General features: G+C 42.8%; 1 protein-coding gene and 2 long non-coding RNA genes across 5 annotated transcripts in view; 2 read left to right on the top strand and 1 right to left on the bottom strand.

The window, feature by feature from the left end:
- The window catches only part of LOC109689049 (uncharacterized), a 595,734-nt gene that overhangs the window by 207,064 nt on the left and 375,740 nt on the right, over window positions 1–12,930 (bottom strand). The gene's annotated exons all lie outside the window — the stretch shown is intronic.
- The window catches only part of LOC141416319 (uncharacterized), a 38,226-nt gene that overhangs the window by 23,834 nt on the left and 1,462 nt on the right, over window positions 1–12,930 (top strand). The gene's annotated exons all lie outside the window — the stretch shown is intronic.
- On the top strand, window positions 2,837–7,957 carry LOC141416320 (uncharacterized). The gene is made up of 2 exons (XR_012441091.1): window positions 2,837–4,751; window positions 6,135–7,957. It is a non-coding gene; the product is annotated as an uncharacterized lncRNA (long non-coding RNA).

Raw genomic sequence — 12,930 nt, 5'->3', positions numbered from 1 at the left:
TAGGTACTTTTCTGAATTTGTACTATTGAGGTGACTCAGAATGCCACCCCTCAATCATTTAAGGAAAGTGACTGGTGAACAGACAGAAAAAACATGCTGTGGCCTGGCATCTGCATTGGGGACAGTGTGGTGGCACTGAGCCTGGAAGTTGTAGGGACTGTTCTATGTCTCTCTGGTGTCAGAAATGCGTTGTGGGACACCAGGTTTGTGCTGGAGAATTGGTTGGTGTTCAGTAAACAGCACACATGTGGTGTCATTAGTGAGGGCAGGACAAGGACAGGGCAGCTCAGGTCAGAACCCAGTCTGTAGGACAAAGCCTGCTGCTGCTGGGAGGAGGGAACATGGATAGGGGAGCCCTAGGTGTGGGGAGGCCCCAGAATGAAGTTTCCTGGCTGCTCAGGCTTCCTCCGTCCCTCCCTGGGAGTGAAGCCCTGGGCTGTCTCTGCACAGTGACAGTGGTGTCTAGGGTCAGACTTGTGTTCACCTTGCGAGCCTGGGTCCCTTGTGAACTGTGGGTGAAGCAGCTGCTTCCCTGAGTTCGTTTCCTTTGTAGAATCTCTCTCTGTCTCTGTTTCTGTCTCTGTCTCTGTCTCTCCCTCTCTCGCTATTTGAAAAGAGGGCATTGGAGGGTTCCACGTGGCTCATGTCTGTAATCCCAGGTCCTCAGGGGGCAGACATCAGGAAAATTAGGTACAAGGCCAGCACAGTTCATACCCTGTCTCAATCATTAAGCTGAGTGTGGTGGCACACATCTGTCACCCCTGCTCCAAGGGAGGGGTAAATAGGTCGATCGTGGTCCAGGCCTGCCAGGGCAAAACCAGAAGACCCCTTCTGTTCTTCTGAAAGGCAGTAGTGGTCTATTTCTTTATGAATTTTCCAAATAATGTTTGCAGGTGGCACGTTCCTCTGGGAGTGTAGTACCTCAGGTCTCCACTCCTTTCGATTATATTCAGTGTTTTCACGGGTGTTTTTTCAATGTTCAGCGCTAAGAAAGAGCAAGCGGAAACGGACAAATCCTCACGTCCTCCAGGCCTTGCATGTTGCTGCCTTTCATGCTGAGCCTGGGTAGTTAAAAGTCTGTTTTGGCCTTCACTTCTTGCAGACCTTCTTCGTTCTGTTCTACAATACGTTGTTTCCTTGTCACACACAGGGTCACCTGACTTCCTCGGGGACTCTATTTCTATTTATTTGTCCTTGTGCATGACAGGCAAGTGTTCTACCTCTGAGCTGCAGCCCAACAGCAGGGGTTCTTTCAAACACCATCATTTCTAAAGTACTTTGCTCCTTAGCCTCCCATAACTTAATGTATCTTTTAATGCTTGGGTAGGTAGGTTTAGCTTTTACCTCTAGGTCTTTGCTCCATATTTTATTTCCTCCTACTACTCATTCCTTCTCTCTTCATGCTTCTTCTTTTGGTGCTCAAAAAGAACTGCATCCGAACCTTTAAAAACAAAATTTCGAATAAGGTAAGCGTTCCACTTCTTTGTCTTCCATAGGGATTTCTGCTTTTCCACTTTTCTGAGCATTTAAAAAAAAATAGGTTGCTTTTTCTCATTAAGTGATTTTTATCCTCCTGTCCAAAATTGCTCTGCCATGTACATTTAGGAATCTGGGCGTGTTGGTCTGGTGTGGCATTTATGTCTCTGTGTCTATGCCCGCTCCACTGGATTTTGATTACTGTGCCCGGGTGCAGGTATTTATTTGTGGATTGTGCACCTGCATTCACAAGGGACATTGGCTACATCTTCCCAGTGTCCATCTTTGCTGCCAGCTTAAATTTGGCCTCTGAGTGAATCTGAGTCTTCCCTTGTCTTTGGTTTCTGGAGGAGCTTAGTAGTAGGCTGATGTTCATTCTGCCTTAGGTGGTAGGAATTTCACAGTCCTCTGAACCAGCTGTCTGGTTGTCTTTCATTTGTGGGGGATTTTTTTCATTATTGCGTTAGTCTTGTTAGTTGTAATTCTCCTCATAGTTTGTATTTCTTTGCCACTCAGTCTCAGTAGATTCTGTTCCTGGACATTTCTCCTCCTCATTAGTACACCATTCCCAAGTAACGATAGAGACTGCTTCAGTAAGCTGTCAGACATTCACTTGTTCCTGTTGTGATCTGCTGTTATTTCACAGCTGCCGTACTGTTGTAGTGGGAAAGTATAGAGAAAAGCAGCATTCTAGTGACCCCTGGTTTGGATTCATTTTGAGGAAGCCTGTATCCCTGGGCTGGGTTTCATAAGTCCTTGTCATTTTCACCCTTGTAAAGTTTAATCAAGGAGTCAGAGAAACACTGTGTTTTCCTTTCCCCAGACACTGGACCTGTAACATCTTACTTTGTTATGCTTGGTGGTTGCACTTTCTTTTGGAGGCAGGACTTAAAAACAGAATTCACGGGGCATATTTAAAAATGACAAGACATTCTTGAGGAACACGCTTAGGCTCTAGGTTCTGGTCAAGTTCATATTACAGGAAATTGCAAGGCAGCTGGTATCCATTCCAGAACAACTGTCAGTGTGTCTTGTCCATAAACACGTTATCTCATGGGCTCAATTTTGTCCTTCTCATAGGTATGAAATGGGATCTACTTGACATTTTCTTGTCTCTTCATTACCATGTGCCTGGATCTTCCTTCACACAGGGTACTTTACCTTCTGATAAATACGTTTTGGTCATTTCCCCATTTTTTCATTTTTACTCTGTGCAGACATCCTTTTATAATTGCACGCATTGTAGATATTTCACTTCTCTGTTGTGTTTGCCACCATAATTTTAATGTTTAAATTTGTCAGACCATTTCTTTTGACTTGCTGTTTTTATTATGAGAAAATTCTCTATTTATATTGTTTGTATTTTTGACATTCCTGGGGTTTGAACTCACATTTGCTAGGCAAGTTATCTACCATGTGAACCACACCCCTGGCCCTTTTATTTTTTCAGGTAGAATCTCCCACTTTGCCCAGGTTAGTCACAAACTGCCGTCTTCCTATCTGTACTTCCCCTGTACGGTGGATTCCAGACATGTAACATGCCACCTGGCATTCGTGTTTAAATTTTGTTTCTTTTTTTTTTTTTGGTGGTCAGACTGGGATTTGAACTCAGGGCTTCACGCTTGCAAAACTGGTCCTCTAGTGTAGCAGAGATGAGGATCAGAAGAGAACAGACTAGGTCTGAGTCCTGAGAAAGTAGCAGGAAGGTAGGGATGCCATCAAAAAGAGATAAAACCTGAGAAATCTGAACATGGGGAAGGTCACGTAGCCCTAGGGAAAAGTAGGCAATAAAATTAAATATAACCACATATGGATTAGACCTTGCTTTTTGCTTCTGTAACCTGCTTGCAAGGGTATATAAGGTGAGACCCCTTTGTCCTTGGGGCTCAGTACCCTGGGTCTATGCTGGCACAAAACGTTGCTTCCTGCTAATTGCCGCAAGGGACCCGTATCTCAGCTAGTGACCTCTGCAACACGAGTGCTTGAGTCACACCTCCAGTCCATTTTGTTCTCATTTTGGAGATACGGTCTGGTGCGCTACTTTTGCAGACTGGCTTCGAGCCATCATCCTCTTGCTCTCTCTCTCCTTAGTGTGCAGGATAACAGTCTGAGCCACCTGCACCTGGCTCTGTTTTAATTTTAATGCACTCATAATTCATGGGCTATCGTGTGGTCGTTCAGTACTTGCATACAATGGGAACAGAGTAGATCAGGCTACTTCCTATGTCCTAACATAGTTTCGTTTTTCTGTATTGGGTACATCCAAAATCCTCTCTGGTACATTTTAGAATATACAGTAAATTTTTTCAGTAATGGTTGCGTTATTGTGCACTTTTGATCATTTATCCTTCAACTAAATTTGGTCTGTCTCACAGTAGGTTCAAGCTTTCAAATGTTGGCTGTTCCTGTAATTGCAGAGGATGTGCTGCATGCCCCAAGCAAGCAGTTGTGACAGTGGGCTTAAAATATTGTGTCCAGGAAACTCAGTAGAGAATCAGTGCCCAGGGAACTTTTGGACACTGGTCACCAAGGCTTGCTATAGTAGTCATGTCAGAAAAGCGCAAACTTTCACAGGGAAGCAAGTGGAGAAGATACATACTGTTTGCATGAACTGTGTAGGCAGGCTAAGCTCCTCTCCTCAGCTCGATGGCTGAGGTCTGAGCCCAGAGGTTGAAGGGTGTGTTCTATGTGTCCCTGATATCAGAATTGAATTGGGGAACACCATATTGGAGATGGAGAATTGGTTGATATTCAGTAAGCACCATATATGTGGTGTCACTAGTGAGGGCAGGACAAGGACAAGGCGCCTCAGGTCAGAACCCAGCCATTAGGACAAAGTGTGCCGTTGTTGGGGAGGGAACATGGTCTTGGGAGCCCTTGGTATGGGGAGGCCCTAGAATTAAGTTTCCTCCCTGGTCAAGTTTCCCTCCGTCCTCCCTGGGAGGAACCCTGGGCTGTCTCTGCACAGTGACAGTGGCCTCTAGGCTCAGACTTGTGTTCAAACTTCTGAGCCTGGGTCCATTGTGAACTGCGGGTGAAGCAGCTGCTTCCCTGACCTTCTCCCTTGATTCCTTTGTAGAGTTTCAGTATCTCTCTCTCTCTCTCCCTCTCCCTCTCTCTGTACTGGGATTTGGACTCAAGGCCTTGAACTTGCTAGTAGGCACTGTTACCAGTTGAGCCACTCCAATATCCTTGGGCAGCTTCAAACCAAATCCTCACGTCTCTGCTTCCTGAGTACCTAGGACTACAAGAGTAACTCAACAGTGCCCAGCCAGGTTTATATTTTTATGTTGAAAATATTATTCTTACTTTTGTACCCAAATGGTAAGGGAACATAAAGTTTTTACACAGTGGTAATAAATAGGTGGTTAAATTCAGATTTAGTATGAAATTTTGATAGTAGTTGAATTTATCAGATTTTTCATGTATGTGGGTTTGGGTTTTGTTTCTTTTGCTTTGTTTTTTTGTTTTTTGAGAGTGTGTGTGGTGGTGCTGGGGTTTGAACTCTTGCTCTCACACTTGCTAGGTAAGTGCTCTAAAATTTTAGCCACTTGGATAACCCTCTTTTGTGTGGGGTATTTTCGAGATAGTGTCTGGTGAACTGTGTGACTGAGATGGCTTCAAACATTGATCCTCTTCTTCCCTGCCTCCAGAATATCTAGCGTTACAGGTGTGAACCATTGGCTCCCATTTGGATGTATATCTATTGTGTTATTTGTCAACATTCAAAATCTAATTTATTTAGTTTTGCCTACCTATTAAACAGCATGTTTGTATGATTATAACTTGCCTTTACTGGTGATCGCAGACACTACAAATTTTTTCTATGTGGCCATTCAGCTCTCTCTCCTCCCTCCCTTCCTCTATTTCTCTCTCCCTCCCTCCCTCTCTTTCTTTCCCTCCCTCCCTCTCTTGTTCTCTCTCTCTCCTCTATATGTATATTCTATAGATAGACAGATACATATTTATGCCTAGCTCCAAATTCATTGCCTCTCTGAAATGTTTGTGTAAGTATTCATACAGCTTGAATATCCACAGTACTTGTGCTTACACTTGCAGCTCATCTTAGAGGTATCATTTTATATTTGCTAGTGTTTTAAAATCTGGAAAGCAAAAGACATCCATGCATTGTGCATGATGGACCCTTGAGCTATACATAAATGTAACACAGATGCTCAACGTTTGGAAAACAGTGAATGTGGAGAGAGTATTAAGAAACCGTATGTAAGGCTGGACTCCAGTGTCTCATGCCTATAATCCTAGCTATTCAGACACAGATACAGAGGATTGTGATTCGAAGCTAGCAGGAGCAAATAGTACCTGAGACCCTATCTTGAAAAAAAATTTTAATGGGCTGGCAGAGTAACTCGAGTGGTAAGAGCGCTTGCCTACCAAGCATGAGGCCCTGAGTTCAGACCCCAGTATCACCAAAAAAAAAAAAAAAAGCAGAGAAAAGAAACTCCATGTGACTATACCTCCTTTGATGACTTTGTCAGTGTCCCCTCCTGTTGAGTATTCAGTCCATTCACCTTCAGGTAGTCGCTACAGGATATGAAGGCTATGGTTGTCCTGACTACAGGAAAATGTAAGAGTGCTGTGAATGAATATATGTGAAATCATTTGGAAAGACACTGTAACATACTGTACTTTTGTTACAGAAGTCAAGCAGAGAGAGGCTCTGTGAACATGAAGAAGGCTGTCGATGGGGAGAAGCCTTCAGCCTGACTCATGAGAGTATGAGTAAGAAAATTCCTGGAGTAACGCCATGTGAAAGCCATGTGTGTGGAGAAGTCCTTGATGGTCACTCACCGGTAAATGTGCCCCTCAGAGATCACAATGGACACAAAACAATCGAGTACCCAGATTAGGGAGAGAATCCATGTAAATACAAGGAACAGGGAAACTTTCCCTTCTCCCCAATGCCTCGATAAAAATGAAAGCACTCGCACTGGAGGGAAAACCCTATGAACGTAAGCAATGTGATAAAGCCTTCAGATATCTCCATTGTCTTCAAATTCATAAAAGGATTCACACTAGAGACAAACACAATTAATGTAAGCAATGTGGGAAAACCTTCAGGAAATACAGTGTCCTTCAAGGCCATGAGAGAATTTACACTGGTGAGAAACCATGTGTTTCAGCTATGTGGAAAAGCCTTCACGCTACCCAAGTATCTTCAAAGACATACAAGAATTCACACTGGAGCAAAACCCTACGTATATAATCAGTGTGGCAAAGCCCTCACTGAATCTTAAAACCTTCAGACACATAAAAGATTTCACAGTGCAGAGAAACCTTATGGCTATCAGCAATGTGGGAAAGCCTTCACTTTGCCCAGTTACCTGCTATAGCACAAAGTCGTTCACATAGGAGACAAATGCTATGTATGTACGGAGTGTGGCAAGGCCTTTACTGCATCCAGTTGCCTTCAGAGACATCAAAGAATTCACAGTGCAGGGAAGCTTCATGTGTGTCAGCAGTGTGGGAAAGCCTTCATTTCCCCTTCCCTTGGAAGGCATGAAATAGTTCACAGAGGAGAAAAACCCTATGTGTGTTAGCAATGTGAAAGCCTTCAGTTCTTACAGCAGCATTGACAAACATGGAAAAGCTCACACTGAAAAGAAAGCCTGGTAATATGCTGAATGGTGCAGAAACTGTCTGGTGAGTACAAGAAACAACTTACGCTGGAGAAAAGATCTGTCTGTGTAAACAATATGGGAAACCTTAATTGACCCCAGTTCCATTTCATGCCATGATGGGTTAAAGGTGGACAGAAATGCTATGGATGTAACTTGGGATCATCCTCAATCATTCCACTTCCTTTTACACACATGGAAGGATCGACTCTGGGGAGAAACCCTAAATATTGGGTGTGAGAAGGGTTCATTCTCACCTGACATTCATAGGACTTATGTTGACAGTAGAAAGCATCTAGGAATGCCTGCAGTCATCTAAGTTGAATTCACAGATACAACAGCACACCATATGGGAAGAAGCCTCTTGAATGGAAGTCTAAGTCTTCACTTGGCCCACATGGAAGAAGAACGCACACTATATCAAAATAATGTGAATGTGAAAGATACTCCAAGTTGTCAGTTTTGTTGGGCTTGGTGCTATGTGCCTGTAGTCCCAGCACTGGGGAGCCTCAAGTGAAAGGATCTCAAATTTGAGTGTACTTTGGGCTACACTGCAACACCCTAAGACAAAGAAAACTTTTCAGTTTTACTAAATAACTTAAACGTCCCATGACTATTCAGTTGTAGTGAAATCCTATGAGCCTAAGTGATTTGAGGAGACGGGAGACAAGGGCACTTGTGTAATTTCTGCAGAATGCTCCAGAAAATACCTTATGTTAGGAAATATGATAAAAGTTATACATGCATTGTTTGTATTAGTGGCTGATTTTTAATATACACATCTTTAGGCTGTGTGTCTCTCATTCTGAATCTTGAAAGGAAACGTGGCATAATTGTGTAAGTACCATTTAGGCAATAGAGTATACGTGTTATAGGTGCTATTTATTTTAGTCACACCAGATAATAAAATTATTTTGTGCTACTAGCCTTGGCATATTCTGGATGTTTTTTACATTTTATGTATCTTTCATCTTTTTGATGGACAAAATGACATTTTGGGGTAGGATGCTGTAGGTCGTACAACTCGTGTAGAAGGCATAGGGCCCTGTGTTCTATCCCCGGCACTGAAAAAACTGTATTTTATATTTGACTTTTTGATTTTTGTTTTTAGTACCGGGCCTTCTCCTTGAGCCACTCCACAGCTCTAATTTTGGGAAGGGTTTTTCAAGATAGAGTCTTGCAAACTTTTTGCCCAGGCTGGTTTCAAACTGCCATCTTCCTCATCTCTGCCTCCTGAGTAGCTAGGATTTCAGGCATGAACCAAAGACACCCAGCTGTATTTTTTCTTTAAACATGTTTTTTGTGTGTGCTTCATACAAATTGTTTGAACTTTGTCACAACGTTCGGACTAACAAATGTTATGTTTTCATTTACTAAGAAGATAGGTGAAAAATTCCACGGTGTCCTGGACCAGATCGTTTATAATTTTGCCAAACTTTTCATTTAGTTCTGAGATTCATATTTATCATGAAGAAAAATTAGGTGTTTTCTTCCTCATGTAAATTTCGTTTTTCATGATTACATTATTAAAACTTTTATAATTGGATCCTAATTTCTGTTTCATGCCTCAGACCAAAAATGAAATCATGCTGTTTTGAGGCACCCCCTCCCAAAAGCCACTACAACTATATCTTATGTCAATCAGAGTATGTGAGAGGGCTGGTGGAGTGGCTCAAGCGGTAGAGCACCTGCCTGGCAAGTGTAAGGCCCCGAGCTCAAACCCCAATGCCACAAAAAAAATTGTGAAAAACAGAGTATGTGAATTATAGCAGAAAATAGGTCCACAGACCATAAATAACTGTTTTATCAGAGAATTCTGAGTAGAATTTGTGGGGGTTGTTGCTATTGGTTTTGTGTGTGTGTGTACCCAGGGCCTTGCACATGCTACAATAATGTAATTCATTGGCTACACACCGAGCCTCATGGCCAGGACTAGTGTTTGCTTTAGGGGAATTGATTGTTACTGACCATCAGATGCCCTGGAAGGAAGAAATTCTGTCTTTGGAAATTATAGTAGTTTTTACCTGCAAGGCAGAGATAATGAAGTGCCAGTGTGTTTTGTCAATTGTAATATATGTGAACAGGATGTCTTTGTTGTTTTTGCTTCATCCATCCCTGTCACTGAGAAGCACTACCTGCCATCAGAGCAGTGGAACACACTTCTCAGCAAGGCTGTAAGTGTGAGGCCAACTCCAGTGTTTGCACTGTTTTTGCCTGTGAAGTGATGTCACAACCATGTGGACACATATGTCAGCGAAGAACATTGTTAAGCTGTGCAGATTAGAGAAGTTTCCTAGGAAGAATCCATCTAGAGCTCCTGTTCTCTTGCCGCCAGCTGCTGGTAGCCTGAACTCTGGCACTAAGGAGCCTCAGAACACCCAAAAGTCTTCCAAGAGTCTGGGGCACAGTCCAGACCCAAACCATCTTGAGCGTGATGGCCACTCCAATAGTCCCACATGTTACTGGCTCCTGTCATCTTGAGTGGGAAAACTTCTAAGTGACACCATCAAACTTTGTGGACCATCCTTATCTCACTTAAAATATATAACTTCATTTAGCTACACAGCTGGTGTTGAAGACTTCCTTTTCAATCTCTGAGCGTAGGAGAGCAGTATGTTTAGGCAAAGTGTCAGAGTACAAACCTAGGAAGGGACTGAGACAAGATCACTGTCGATGCAATCCTTGCTCACTTGAAAAGTAGACCTTTCGTGTAACTTTTGAGTGTCCTCACTCACCAGCTGTGTAGACTACAAATGACAAATAATCCAGGCTCTCTGCTCTCAACAGAGACATGGGGAAAATATAATTTTTGGAATGCTATTGCTGATTCATTTGTGAGAAACACAAGGTGGAGGACAAATGGTCAGTCTTCTTTTCATCCGGTGGAAATGAAGGCAGTAAGAAAAGTCCATGGTGGCAGGTGACACTATAGAAGCTGGCGTATGTGTTCACCTTTTCTATGGAAAGGCACTGTGCTAGTGGTGAGAATGTCCTCACTGATCATTTCTGTGGCCGTATCCAGTGCTTCTTCACCCCTATGTCATCTGCTGCTCCTGTGTAGATGACAACAGTGGGGGCACTGCAGACTGCCTTGCCTGTTGTGGGTTTGCCCATTGTGAGTCTCTAAAGCGATACAGGGTAGATCCAGTGCAGTTATATACTTAGAGATACAGAAATAAAACACATCTACCTTAAGTCTACATAATTCACTGCAGTTGGAAAGCAACTTCTCTGTGCTTTAGCACATCAGTTTTCAATGGCTGAATGCTTTAACACATGTGATGTTCAGACGTGAGGCTCTGGGACTGGAGACTTCTTTTCTTTGGGTGACATGTCTCTGTTGTACTCCTTCATGGTCACTGAAGAATTTTTAGACTACTCCTTTACATATGGACCTTCATTCTGTTGTGTATAGAGTGAGTTGTGCAATGTGTACTGGCTTCTTGTTTGAGGGAGGGTTTTGGTCATGTGTACAACTTTAGCTCAGCGTGGGTGATTCCTGTGGGTGGAGTGACTGCTGAGCAAATCCACTGGGAATTTCCCAGAAACCATCAAAGTAATTCTAGATCCTGAAAGTCCACTTATCTGAGTACAAACAAGGTGAGCAGCAGGCAGAGTTAGCATTTTGAGTACCGTCCTCACTTAGTGGAAAAGGAAGTACATTGTTATCCTCAAGGGGGAATTTCAGTGTCTGTAAGGGTAGCTCAATGCATTGTATTCCAGTGATCCACAAAGTCCACTTTGCTGTCCATGGTGTCAGTTTAATGAGCTGGCATGTCAGCACATGTTACGAAACATAGTAGAAAAGGAACGCCTTTGTGATTTATTATGGAACAGAGGAACTCCACTGTTCATCCATTTCTTCATTATGTTTTCTTCACGCTGTTGACAGAAATTATGGGGTCTCATATGGTAATAACTCAGTTGCTCCTGCCTACCGTTCCCCCCAATTTTTCCTTTCCTCGTACAAGCCCACAGCTGAGGGTGTAGCTCAAGTTTTCAGTCCTCAGTACCATAAAAGAAAGGGAGGAAGAAAGGAAAAGTCAAGGACCACAAACTTTGCCCCAAATCACATCCTCATGTGTCTGGGGCACTGTGGTTTGTGTTTTTATGCAGTTTTACTATTGAGACATCTACTCAGAGTTTGTTTTCTGTTTGTTTGTTTTGTGGTACTGGTGGTTGGTCAGCACAGGGCTTCATGCTTTCATGCTTCTTAGGCAGGTGCTCTACCACTTGAGCCACGTCTCTAGCACTACTAGTCAGTTTTTAGTATCACAGTGGTCACCAGAGAATGGATGTGGAGGCTCCCACATCTTACCAGTTTCCACACAAAACAGCAGTTCCTTGAGCTCCACAAACACTGAAAAGCATCTCAGGGTGTCTCACAACAAAGAGTCTCACAAGGTGAAAGTTTTAGCAAGGATTTATTTTAGCATGGCAGGAAAAGGTATAGAAAGGGGGGGGGTCCAAGAGAAAAAGAAACATTTCTTGCCTTCACGGTCTTATACTGGAGAGCTGGGGGATACACCTGATCAAAGCTCATGGGTCAGGGTGGCTGAGATGGCAGTTGGGTCTGCGTGGCTGAGACCATCCTGGCCACCCAAATCACAGATAATAGGCGTGCTTTAGAACTTCCCTTTGCTAGACATGATTGTTCTCCTCCCATCTAAGGATCCTTGCAGCTTGTTAACATCTCAAAGAGGAAAGCAGAAGCAGGCAGCTCCTCTTTGTCCCCCAGTTTCTGTAACTTGCTTGGAAAGGGAGATTGGAGGGGGCCAGCTGCTCTGGCTCTCCTTGTTCCAGTGTCAGAGTCTGACCCTTTAAATATTGATTAAAATATAATGTATCTGTGTCCTCATTTATCCATGTTCCTCATTCACCCCAAACGACTTTGGTCCCTTTTAATCTAAAAAGGGGTGCAGAGGAGTGACAGTCCAAATCTTCTATAGCTACTTCTGGCTGAGTTTGGGTGCTGGAACTACCTAGAAGGAAACCAAAATGTCATTTTTCTATTCTAAGTTTAGGAGATGACCAGGAAATGTAGTTGGCAGAAAATTTAGTGTAAGGGCTGTCAGGATCAAGACCAGGAGACATCAAGTTATTCTTTTACTAAAAGAGAAATTAGTGAAAAACATGCTTTTGTAAGTATGGCCATTTTCACAATGTTGGTTCTACCAATCCATGAGCATGGAAGGTCTTTTCCATCTTCTGATGTCTTCTTTGATTTCTCTCTTCAGTGGCTTATAGTTTTCATTAAAAACATCTTTGGTTTCTTATTCAAGCACCTTATTCTGAGGTACTTGATTGTTTTTGAGGCTATTGTAAATGGAATTGTTTCCCTGATTTCTTTCTCAGTCTGTGCATTGTTGGAATATAGAAAAGCTACTGATTTCTGTATGTTAATACTTTGCCAAAAGTTTATGATTTCTAGTAGGCTTTTCTTTTTGGTAGAGTTTTTGGGGTCTCTTAGGTATCAGATCATGTCATCTGCAAATACGGATAGTTTGAACTCTTCCTTCCGAATTTGAGTCCCTTTTATTTCTTGCTCTTGTCTTATTGCACTGGCTAGGAATTCCAATCCTATATTGAATAGCAGTGGAGAAAGCAGATAGTCCTGTCTCATTCCTGACTTTAATGGGAACGGTTTCAGTTGTTCTCCATTTAGTTTGATGTTAGCTCTAGGTTTGTCATATATAGCCTTTATGTTGAGGACTGTTCCTTCTATTCCTAGTTTCTTCAGAGCCTTTACTATGAAAGGGTGTTGGATTTTGCATCCGTTGAGGGGATTGTGTGGTTTTTGTCCTTGCCTCTGTTTAGG

This window comes from Castor canadensis, chromosome 14 (genome assembly GCF_047511655.1).
Source record: "Castor canadensis chromosome 14, mCasCan1.hap1v2, whole genome shotgun sequence".
Classification (NCBI taxonomy): domain Eukaryota; kingdom Metazoa; phylum Chordata; class Mammalia; order Rodentia; family Castoridae; genus Castor; species Castor canadensis.
This window is presented reverse-complemented; position numbering and strand designations above follow the sequence as displayed.